We start from the raw sequence: 12,860 nt of genomic DNA on the forward strand, positions 1-12,860 counted from the left end.
AATTCATAATAATTACTAGCTTTGTAAAAAACTTATAGACTATTTTGTATTATAACTGATGTAAACTGAAATATATGAACCATCATAATATGCTATGAATTATGATTGTTGTGTAAGATATTAGAGACAAAATGCATGTATACTTATTTTGAGACTGTACATATTAGTTTGTGTAATTTTTTTGAATCAAAACGTTAAACAAAGCCTTTATTTACCAAATATTGGCTGTAAAACTATATAAAGAAGAAGTATAGACTAAATAAAAAAAATACTGAGGAATAGATGCAACAAACCAACTCCGGATTACATATGTTTTTATTGATTGATCATTCGGATTATTATTCTCTTTCCCACACAACATTATATCTAGATTTATTTGAATTTTAAATAATTTTATCTTTGTTTTTTTTTTTAATATCTACTTCTCTGTAAAACCTAAAACTCAACTTCTGTCTTTCAAACTTTGCTAAAAACTTTGCTAAATAATTTTATCTTTGTCTTTCATCATTTGTTTTATGAGCCTTGAAAACTCCTAAAATATATTTAATCCCATTGCTAAACAAACGGAATATGATTCATTCCCAATGTGTATTAAGATTATGTAAGCCACAAGGGTTCATGTATGTTGGTATCAAACATCTGATTCTGATCTTAATGAGTTTAAACCAAACGGAATATTTAATTTGTATTTAGATGTTTGTTTAGTTCGGTTCAATTTTAGCAACCCAAAATGGACCATCTAATTAGCAATACCATAATAATCCAACACCCATCTAATTATCGGGCCAAGCCCAGATGTAATTTTACATGAAAACGGCCCAAATGGCAACAATTTCAATTAAAAAGTTGAGTGCTTCAATTGGAAAGTCGGGACCCGTCGTCTTCCATCTCTCGACTGCGATAATCTCACCGCCATGACAGAACCGATACCTTCCTCTACTCTTCAATCAAGACGTCGGAGGTTTAGTGAGATCGATTCCTCATTCGGAGAAAGCTATCAGTACCGACCTCGAATCCCGTTCAAATCGTTCGATGAGCGGCTCCAAATAAGCCGACGATTATTCTCCGGTGCTGCTCCGTCCATCGGAGGTTCTTCTCGCCGTTATCATAATGACGAAGCCGCTAATGGGTACCTCTATCTTTCTCTCCGAGGCTTTACGCTTCAGGGTTCTTTAGATCCTAAGGACCCTTCTTTAGACGATGCGTTTAGGGTTATCGATAGCATAGGATGGTCTTACACTGTGATGCATGTGCATCCGTTCTGCCCCAGGGTCGTGCGAGAGTTTATCTCAAACAAACCCTTCAATGATGAAGGTGCTCACATTCGGGGACATGTGTTCCAATTTACCCCTTTTGTGATCAATCAGTTGATGATGACACCATCTGTTAATCACTCTTTTGGGTGGAGAGAAGTTGTTCTGAAACAAGCCATCTCATACCTTACCGGAGGCCAATGCTCTGGATGGACGGGATTCAGTCTCATCTCTCTACTCAGTCCTTTCCAAGTTCTATACCGCGTTTGTGAACTGAATTGGCTTCCAGGTCCCGACTCTGACTCAATGATGAAAAACCGACTCCGTCTTCTATATGCTGTATCGAAACGCAAGCCAATTGACTTTGGTCATCTTGTGTATGACCAAGTGATCGAGGTGACCAGCAAAACAGACTGGGACACAAACCTGATTTTCCCAAACCTCATCTACCAACTCTTGATGCTTCAGAAGGATGTTCCTTTCCTACCAGGAGATGAAGAACCTATAGGAAGAGGTCTCCCTATCTATGGGTTTGCAGATGACATAACTGGAGCAAGAGGACGTCGAAGGCTGTATTAGCTAAGCAGCCATAGAATTTTTTGTTAGCTCCATCACTCATTTCACAAATGTGACAAATATATGACCTTTTTGTAGAATCACATCGCTCTAAATCCTCTAATAGACTGTTGTAGTGTAAAAGAAAGTAATATTTTGGTATGGTATTATAAGTATGGAGTCAGATATGTAGTCAAAATATTTATTTCAACGCTTGGGTATAAAGTAGCTGTTTTAGTTGCTTACAAGTGCTTGACTAAATTGGATAATTATAAGATTTCAACATATTCTGACCATGATCTAAGAAGAGATCATGCGTCTCTGTTTTTAATAGAAGCGATGTGTTGTGGAAAGAGGAGATATACAGCTATCAAAGACGCAGACGACATGGGAACTGGAGTATTTGACAAATCTCTTTTTTGCTTTGGTTGTGGACTCGGCTGGTGAGTAGCTTATGTACTCTCTTTTTTATTCCGTTTACTTATGAGTCTAAGACCAATGCTGATTTCTTATTATCTTTGTCTCCCCACATGTGTGGTACTACGCTACGTTTTTTTTTATCTCGGGAACTATTACCGCAGAGATCCTAGAGAAAGGTCTGGCCTTGCTGCTTCCCCAATCACTGTAAGTTACTTCTTATACGAAAATTATAGTGTAGAAGTAGATACTCTGTAGTCTGGATCAGAGTACTGAAGATGTAAAATTGACGTATGCAATGGGATTCTCTCTTATGTTGCACCTTTTATTTTTCTTTTGCTTTCCTATGGTTTTAAAATTTTTTTGAGATCAATATTATATAAGATCAAGCTGTCACATAGGAGGTGGATATACTTTCGGATAAGGTCAACTTATTAAGAGATGCAATCTTTTTGGCTTGATTTTGTACGAAAAGGGGAATGAAGAATTGTGTTTAAGTTGATTTTGTTTTGCAAAAATTAGGTTCGCGCTTACTAAGTTTTTGTGAATGGAGGGATGAAAGTTAAGGTGCATGAGTCCGACATGACTGCAAAAGCCTTTCACGAGTATGCTGCTCAGTTTTAATGGCATCGAACGAGAAGGGAGAACATATATAAATAGTAACATCATTTTTTGTAATTCATATACATTGACATCATTTATTATAATTGATTATAACCGAACTATTAAAAATGATAGTATTAAAATATTTCATTCGGATAATTAACGCTTCCTGCTTCACACATCAGTCTACCGTTTCTCTCTTCCTCCGTAACCAGTTTCAAGCTTCTTCAGTGTATATTCTCTTTCTAATGTCGCTCAGTTAAACCCCAACCTCAACTCAAAACGTTTGGTGAGAAAGAGAAGATAGAAGTAAAATGGGTTGTCAAGTTGAAAAAAGTACCACCTGCAAGAAAAAGTTACAGTACCGCGTTTCATAATATCCAGCCTATTTATTTAAAAATGATATACATATGAGCACATAAAAATTTAAACTTCAGCAAAAGCAGAGCATTTTAATTACTAACAAATATTAAAGTATGATTACTAAAAGACTTATATAACCATTTTTCCCTTTTTCAACTCTTCAACTGATACCATTTGACTAATATGAAACAAAATATGAATTTATATTATTCCAAACAGAACATAATAATCTTCGGAATAAATTGTTCTCATTTTACAAATATTTCATAAAAATTATTAATAGTAATATAACATTTCAAATCAAACACAAAATTGAAATAACCCATATTTTTTAATAAAAAAATTACTAATAGTAATACAATATTCAAATCAACACAAATTTGAGATATCCCATATTTCTTAATATAAAAATAATTAATAGTAATACAATATTCAAATCAACACAAATTTGAAATAGTCTATTTTCCGCGCGTAGCGCAGACGAAGTCTCTAGTATTTGTAAAACTCAAATGATCAAAAAGATATGGAAAAGACCTACAGGAATATATCTAATACTAAATATGTATCTATTATTTATTATTTTCGTGTTAGGAAATGAGATTATATTAATCTCTATATATATATATATGCACATTGTAACATTTGTCATGTATCAGAGGTTTCATTCCCAATCTTGATAGAATCAATTCATTTTATTATTTTTGTTGACCTTATCTCCTTTAATTTATGTTTATTGATTTTTCTATTTTTAGTTTTGATTAAACAAAAAAAGTACGACGTGAACATTTTTGATATGCTGTTTTGAAAATCTGGGTTACTGTTTGACCATGTTACATGAGTGTACTTCGTTTTTCCATTAGTAAAGGTAATCAATTGATTTCACCGATTTTTTTATAAGTGTGAGTTTGAACTTGTGATCAAACTATTTATAGGCTATGTTCAAAAATATAATAATTGTATATTTAACGAATTAATGATGTAGATTTAAAAGTTAATAACTCCATTTATATATGTCTAATAGTTTTTTTTTTTGAAACATGCCTTAAATTTATAAACATATATAAAGTTTTAAAGTTTTAGATCCTAATATATATATTTTTAAAATTAATTTAATTTTTTAAATTCGGATCATTTTTTAATTCAAAATTTTAATATTATAGTTTTACAAAATATAAGAAATGCTTTCAAAAGCAAGTAGAGCAAAACACACGAACTTGCGTCTTAAAAGATGAAAAGACAAAAGATGAAAAGGTTTAGTTAGTATCCATGGTTAACACAATTGACTTAGCCAAGGCGACCATGTCCGCCAAGTCTACCACGTGGATCATGTTTGTGGAAAAGTATTAGAAAGATTTACATTTAGAGTCACTTTATGACTTCTTATTTTCACTCTAGAACACTTTCTTCTGCTAGAGTACTTTTCTTTAAAGATCAGTTGGGTCTTAACATTTTCAGTTCAACTTCAACCATAAAGTGGACTAGCTGAATATTTACCTAATTCTTTTTCTTTTCTTTTTTCTTTTTTTAATTTATAGCATAAAATTGAATCTAAAAAAAATCTCTCGGATCTCAACATCATCTTCCTGGCCGTGTAAGCTAATCTCCGCCGTGACCATCTTCTCGCCCCCGACTTTTCTCCTCCACAATCCACATCTGCGTCAAGCTCCCAGGACGAGTTCCTCCACCATGTGATCTCCTTGTTGCTACTTCATCGTCGTTAATCACCGCCTTCGTCTCGTCTCAAGCTTCATCCGGAGTCGTCGTCGCAATCTATCCACCTTCGCGAAGCTCTGGAGCCTTCTCAGCGCCTTTGTCTCCCCCTCCTGTAACCGCCTTTGTCTCCGCCTCCTGTAACCGCCTTCGTCTCCATCTCGTCAACTGAAACCCCTGCCTCCGTCTCGTCTATGTCTCACCGCCTTCGTCTCCTCCATCTCGTTGCTTTCGTCTCTTCTGTTTTTAGTTGCAGAAATAAAAGCTCTAAATGAAGAAGACGAAGTCAAAATTACATTTATATCCTCCATATCGTTGCTTTCGTCTCTTCTGTTTTTAGTTGTAACGGCCTTGGCCCGATGAACCTTATCAAATGCTTTACCCCAAATCTTTTCGTTCAAAAACTCTTATTAAAACTCAAATTTTCTTACATAAAACCAAACTCAACAAAACTGAAACACTACAAGAAAACAGCGGCATACTGAGGGAAAAAATCGTCGGTATGTCGTCGGAATAACGCTATTCCGACGACATACCGACGAAAAAAGTCCACGGAAATAACTCCTCGGAAATTCATCTTTCCTAGGAAATCCCTCGGAAATTTCCGACGGAATTCCGAGGACTTTTTTCGTAGAAAATTCCTCGGAATATTCCGAGGAATATGTCGTCGGAATATTCCGAGGGATACAATTCCTCGGAATATTTCCAAAATTCAAAAAAAAAATTATAAATTTATTTTTTTAAATTGAAATTCAAAAATATAAAATTGAAATTGAAATAGAAAACATATTTAAAACACAAAAAATAATAAAATAGTTTTTATAAATAAAAAAATGTTTTATAAATACAAAATTAGTTTTAATAAATATAAATATTTTTATAAATATGAAATCATCTTTTTATAAATACAAAATAGTTTTTATAAATACAAAAAATAATAAAATAGTGTTTATAAATAAAAAAAATGTTTTATAAATACAAAATTAGTTTTAATAAATATAAATATTTTTATAGATATGAAATCATCTTTTTATAAATACAAAATAGTATTTATAAATACAAAAAAATAATAAAATAGTGTTTATAAATAAAAAAATGTTTTATAAATACAAAATTAATTTTAAAATATGAAATCATCTTTTATAAATCCAAAAAACAAATTTATATACAAAGAACTTTTTGTATATTTAAAAATAGTTTTTATAAATACAAAAATAAAAAATAGTGTTTATAAATCAAAAAAATGTTTTATAAATACAAAATTAGTTTTAATAAATATAAATATTTTTATAAATATGAAATCATCTTTTATAAATCCAAAAATCGAATTTATATACAAAAACGTTTTGTAAAATCGAATTTAAATAAACGTTTTGTAAATACAAAAATAATAAACAATTTATAAAAAAAAAGTTCTAAATCAATTCAACACAACCAAATCACAATTCTAAACCTATTACACAACAAATCACAATCCTACCCAATCACCCTAACAAAAATCTATCAAAAAACTTCTAAAATCATCAAATCTACTTAAAAACCTAACAAATAGGACCTAAGAGAGTGGGATAAGGTCCTTACGTGATTTGTAAAGGAATGGAAAGGATTCGCCGGAGAGATCGTCGCGAGAGAAGGTGGAGAACGCCGGAAGGAGAGAGAGATCGCCGGAGAGGAAGAAGAGAGAAATGGGGAAGAAGAGAGAAATGGGGAAGAAGATGCGGTTCGAGTTTATAAAACCTTGGGTCTGACGGATATTTTCCGTCGGAATTCCCTCAGTATTTTCAATTTAAATTTTCGCGAAATATTTGGCGGCTTGTTTGCCCGGTTAAATGAAAATATTCCGAGGAAATTCCGACGGCCACTTAAATATCCGACGGAATTTCCTCGGAATATTTTCATTAATTCGAGGAAAAAGAATATCCTGTGCATGTATTTCTATTAATTTATATTGTTCCTCGGAATTTCCTCGGAATATTCCGAAGAAATACCGAGGAACTAGTGTTTGGGGTTTCAAAACATCAATTTTTTTGCCGTATTACATTTCTTATACAATTGTAATGCATACCATTGAAGATTCTTTGTATAGATGAGCATAAACCATGAAATAACAAATTTCAAAACGAATTGTAAGTATTCCCTTTACCGTTCATTAAAGTGTATAAGTGTTTCTCTTATGTTGTGGGGATTTCGTTCATACAATCGGAAAAGTGTTTATTATAGGGTAATGAACAAATTTTTGACTTCATAATGAACGTAAGACACTTAATAAGGGTTATATAGGTGTTATTCAAACCGCAAAACGTTGTTTTTGGTTTAAAAACCCTATTTCCTCGGAATATTCCGAGGGAATTCCGAGGAAACCCTTTTCTTCCTCAGAATTCCGTCGAAATATTCCGAGGAAATTCCGAGGAACTAGTGTTTGGGGTTTCAAAACGTCAATTTTTTTTAAAACGGATCGATCGATGTATTTATGTCCAAAAACGCATCGATCGATCACTAAGATGGACCAAAGCGTAACAATGTGATCGATCGATGAGATTATCCCATCGATCGATCAAGGATATCAAGTGTTCCTCGGAATTTCCTCGGAATATTCCGAGGAAATTCTGAGGAACTAGTGTTTGGGGTTTGAAAATCTCGAATGTTTTTTTATAAACGGATCGATCGATGTATTTATGTCCAAAAACGCATCGATCGATCACTAAGATGGACCAAAGCGTAACAATGTGATCGATCGATGAGATTATCCCATCGATCGATCAAGGATATCAAGTGTTCCTCGGAATTTCCTCGAAATATTCCGAGGAAATTCTGAGGAACTAGTGTTTGGGGTTTCAAAATCTCGAATGTTTTTTTTTAAACGGATCGATCGATGTATTTATGTCCAAAAACGCATCGATCAATCACTATGATGGACCAAAGCGTAACAATGTGATCGATCGATGGGTATATGTCCAAAAACACATCGATCAATCACTAGTTCGTCGGAATTTCCTCGGAATATTCCGACGGATTGATGTTTCCTCGGAAATTCCTCGGGAAATTCCGAGGATTTCATTTTCCGTCGGAATGTCCGTCAGAATACCGATGTTTTCTTGTAGTGAAATGTCGAATAAAAACTTAAGAAGAAATGGTTGAAAGAAAGGAGTCATAGATGAAAGACTCGAGAAAACACTTGCACCAAATGGACATCTACTCCCGCTCCCTCTCGGCCCTATCTGTAAAAAAAGGGGTGAGTACATAATGCTCAGTGAGGGTAGGTTCTAGGAACCCACGAGCTCAACTCAGGAAGAGCAAACAATCACAAGTCATGAGCTAATAAGATCTATTACACAGAAACCCATACTACCCGACATGAACTAAAGACCCTACAATGCACATCCTTTTCATCTTTTCGTCCTTTTCATCAGTGGGTAGCCCCAACTAGGCTTCTACCCCATATTCTTGTGGATTGGCCACATCTCCTATGGGTGCTTCCATATTCTTGTGGATTGGCCACATCTCCTATGGATACCTAGCGTGGACTACTACCCCACATACTTTCCTTAGACTCTCTATATGATCCCTTATTCGTACTTATTCTTACATCTTTCACTTATCATTCACAACACGTCTCAACACCTTATCATCATATTCTTGACCACCCTAACATGCCTACGTTCTTATCACTTCAACACGTACTATATTCTAGACAAGATCAATCACATATCACATCACACATACACACAATATCTAGAACTGATTAACAAAGGACTAAGTCCCATTGGTTATTCAACATGAGGCAAGTTCACAGCCAAGTCCTCACCTTAGCTTTTTGCAGAAGTAGATCTGGATCTAGGTTTGGGAAACAATCACTTCTCGAGATCTGATTTGAGAATCAGATTCACACAAGAGAGAGATGGGTTTAGAATCTGTCATTTTCCAATGACTTAGAGCTAGAGATCTTAGTTTTACCTTTAGGGTTCAGATCTCAGTTGCTTGCACGAAACTGAATCAAGGAGGCGACGACTAGGAGCTCAGTTACGGCGGCTAGGGCTTCACGGGCAGCTGGCGGCTGGCTTCGCCGGAGATGGAGCGGCGGCGGCTTGAGGCGGAGGCGGCGGCGGGGTTCTGCTCGGGCAGGGCTTCGCTTGCTGTCTCTCTTGTGGCTGAACCCTAGGGAAACTTCTCCTTTTATAAGCAATGGGAGGGGTTATGTCTAGGGTTTCTTCTCCTTGGGCCTCCTGCACTTGAGTTTCCTTTTGGGCCGGGCCCGGGATGTTACAATTTTTCCCCACTAGAAAAGGATTCGTCCCCGAATTCTGGACCTCCTCCTGGTCCCGTTCCGCGTTTCCAAAAATCCCGGGGTAGTTAACCTTCAAATGCGACTCATGTTCCCACACACCCTCGTGGATTCCATCCCTCTCCCAACGTACGAGAACCATCTTTTCCTTTCGTCCCCGGTTATTTACTTCCTTTTCCTCCACAATCTTTATGGGTTTGCTAACCAAGGTCAAGTTACATTGCGCATCCATAGGCGGGTGCGGCAAGATCAGCTCAGGCTCCCTTACAACCTTCCGTAGCACGGAGATGTGAAACACGTCATGGAAATCTGATAGTTCCGGCGGTAGGACCAGCCGATACGCGACTGCACCAATCCTCTCCTTTATCACGTATGGGCCCATGTACCTGGGTCTCAACTTTTTCAACTTTCGGTTTGGGTCATTCCCTCGAGAGGTTCTCATTTTCAAGTACACCTCATCCCCTACTGCAAACTCTAGTTTCTTCCGGTGTTTGTCGGCGTAACTCTTCTGGCGATCGTGCGCTGTTTTCAATCTGTCTCTGAGAAGCTCTACTTGCTTGATCGTTTCTCCAACTAGTTCGGGGGTCATATCTCGTTCCTCCCCCACTTCGGTACAACATAAGGGGGTCCTACAGGGTCGCCCATACAATGCTTCATACGGGGACATTTCAATGCTCGCATGGTAGCTGTTGTTATATGAGAACTCCACCAATGGTAGATATTCACTCCATTTACCTCCCCATTCCAAAACACTCGCCCTCAACATATCTTCAAGTGTTTGGATGGTCCTCTCGGATTGTCCATCCGTCTGTGGGTGATACGTGGTGCTAAGGCGAACCTTGGTTCCCAATGCTCTTTGAAACGCCTGCCAGAAAGTTGAGGTAAACTTTGGGTCCCGGTCGGATACTGTGCTTACCGGTACCCCATGCAACTTCACTATGGTGTTCATGTACTCTCGAGCTAAGTCCTCAGTCTTATCGGTGGTTCGTATAGGTAGGAAATGAGCCGTCTTTGTCAGGCGGTCTACTATCACCCATATAGCGTCCTTGTTTCTCGTGGTACGTGGTAGCCCCGTGACGAAATCCATTGTCACCATATCCCATTTCCATTGTGGTAAGGGTAACTCCTGCAGCAGTCCTCCTGGAACTCCGCGCTCCGCCTTAACCAGCTGACAGGTCTGACACCGGGCTATCCACAAGGCGACATCTCTCTTCATTCCTTCCCAGTGATAGTACCGTTTCAGATCTTGGTACATTTTTGTCCGTCCCGGGTGAATTGCGAACCGTGATTGATGAGCCTGTGCCAGTAATTCGTCCCTCAAGTTCCCTCCCTGTGGTACGCACACTCGGCCTTTAAATAGGATAGTACCATTCCCAGCCGTACGGTACCCGCTCACCTCCTTGTCGACCATCCCTTGGAGTGTGGAGTCCGTTTCATGGGCCTTACTGATTCGACTCAGTAGGTCAGCTTGTTCCACAACCTTTAACCCGGCGCCCTCCTCGTTCACGGTCGTCGCACAGAGGTGTAGTTTCGTTAAGGCCGTGGTGAGTTCCTGAGTTTCCTTTGCTCCGGAGATGTCTGATTTCCTTCGGCTTAAGGCATCTGCCACCAGGTTTGCCTTCCCGGGGTGGTAATCGATGACCAGGTCGTAATCTGCTAGCAGTTCCATCCACCTGCGCTGCCGTAGGTTCAAGTCTCCTTGAGTGAACACATATTTCAAACTCTGGTGGTCCGTGAAAATTTGCACCTTTTCTCCGTATAGATACGATCTCCAGATTTTTAATGCGAATACCACTGCTGCTAACTCTAAATCATGTGTCGGGTAATTAGACTCGTGTTTCCGCAGTTGTCTGGACGCGTAGGCGATCACTCTTCCTTCCTGCATGAGTACGCACCCCACTCCGACCCCGGAGGCGTCGGTGTAAACCACAAATGGCACCCCCGGTCTAGGTAGGACTAGTACTGGGGCTCTAGTCAGCATGTCCTTTAGTTGTTTGAATCCCTCCTCGCACGCCTCTGTCCATTCGAACCTAACCTCCTTGCCCGTAAGGCGGGTGAGTGGCCTGGCTATTGTGGCGAACCCTAAAACGTACTTACGGTAGTATCCTACCAACCCGAGGAAACTTCGTACTTCTGTTGCGTTACTTGGTGTTGGCCATTTTGTGATCGCGGTGATCTTCTCGGGGTCCACCGCTATCCCTGCTTCGGAGATCACATGTCCTAGGAACCCAATCTTACGTTGCCAGAAACTACACTTGCTAAGCTTAGCATATAACCCCTGCTCCCTTAACTTGTCCAGCACGATACTCAAATGGCGTCTGTGGTCCTCCCGGCTCTTGGAGTAAATTAAGATATCGTCGATGAAGACAATCACACACTGGTCCAGATAATCTCTGAAAATGTCATTCATTAGCCCCATGAAAGCTGCCGGCGCGTTCGTCAGCCCAAAAGGCATTACTAGGAATTCGTAGTGTCCGTACCGGGTACGAAAAGCTGTCTTCCTAATATCTCCTTCGTGAATAGGGATTTGGTGATAACCTGAAGCAAGGTCGATCTTTGAGAACCAGGTGGCTCCCTCCAGCTGATCCATAAGTTCGTCTATACGGGGTAGGGGGTACTTATTTTTAACGGTCACCTTGTTCAATCCCCGGTAGTCGATGCACAGTCGAAGGCTCCCATCCTTCTTCTTTACAAAGAGTACCGGCGCCCCCCAAGGCGAGCTACTCGGACGTATGAATCCCTTTTCCACTAGTTCTTCCAGTTGTTTCTTCAGTTCGGCCATCTCTGCAGGCGCCAAACGGTAGGGGGCCCTGGAAACCGGTGCGGTTCTGGGTTCTGTTTTCGTTCTTCCTCGAGCCCTGATTCCTGTTCTGCAGCTTTCTCAATCAGCTCATGGACATCACGATATTCCCTCACATTGCAATTATTCCTCAGTTCCACTCTCATGCCTTTGAGGAAACGGCGGATTAAGTCGTGATCACTCAGGTAGTGACCCGCAAATCTCCGAAGTCGGTTGAACTCGTCTCCGTAGTCTCGTACATTCCTTGACCCCTGACGGATGTCCTGAAACTTGCTTTCCATCGCGTCCATGGCTTCTAAGGGGAAGTACTTCCCAATGAATGCTTCCAGGAAATCATCCCAGGTCAGTCGTATCCCGTGTGACCTTTCGACCACTTCGTCCCACCACACTAGTGCGTCGTCCTTAAGATAGTGAGCAGCCAGGTCCCTACGCAACTCCGGTGGGCACCTTGCAGAAGCGAAGTTCCTCTCGAGTTGACGTCTCCAGTTATCCGCGATAATTGCGTCGGCCTTTCCATTGAAAAACTCCGTCTGCATACTCTTCATGTGTCTCAGCATGTCCCAGTAGTTGGGGCCTGGGGCGTGCACCACCGCAGGCGCTGCCGGGGGTGGTGGCGGTGGTGGCGGATTCTGGGCCGCCCCAGGTGGTATGGGGTTGTCCCCCGCCTCTGCGGCGGCTTCACCATTGGGCAATTGACCCCCATAGGCGTCACAGTATCTTTGCAGTTCTGCCAGGAGCGCTGCATTCACCACGTTCGGCATTTCCACTGGGTTCCCATTCTCGGGTGCGCCCTCTCTTCGGCTTTCTGCCTCGCTGGAGGCTTGAGACGCAGACCTGGTGACCCGTCGTGTCGCTCTCGGGATGGCCGCAGCTGGCC

The sequence above is a fragment of the Brassica napus genome, chromosome C8 (genome assembly GCF_020379485.1).
Source record: "Brassica napus cultivar Da-Ae chromosome C8, Da-Ae, whole genome shotgun sequence".
Taxonomy (NCBI): Eukaryota; Viridiplantae; Streptophyta; class Magnoliopsida; order Brassicales; family Brassicaceae; genus Brassica; species Brassica napus.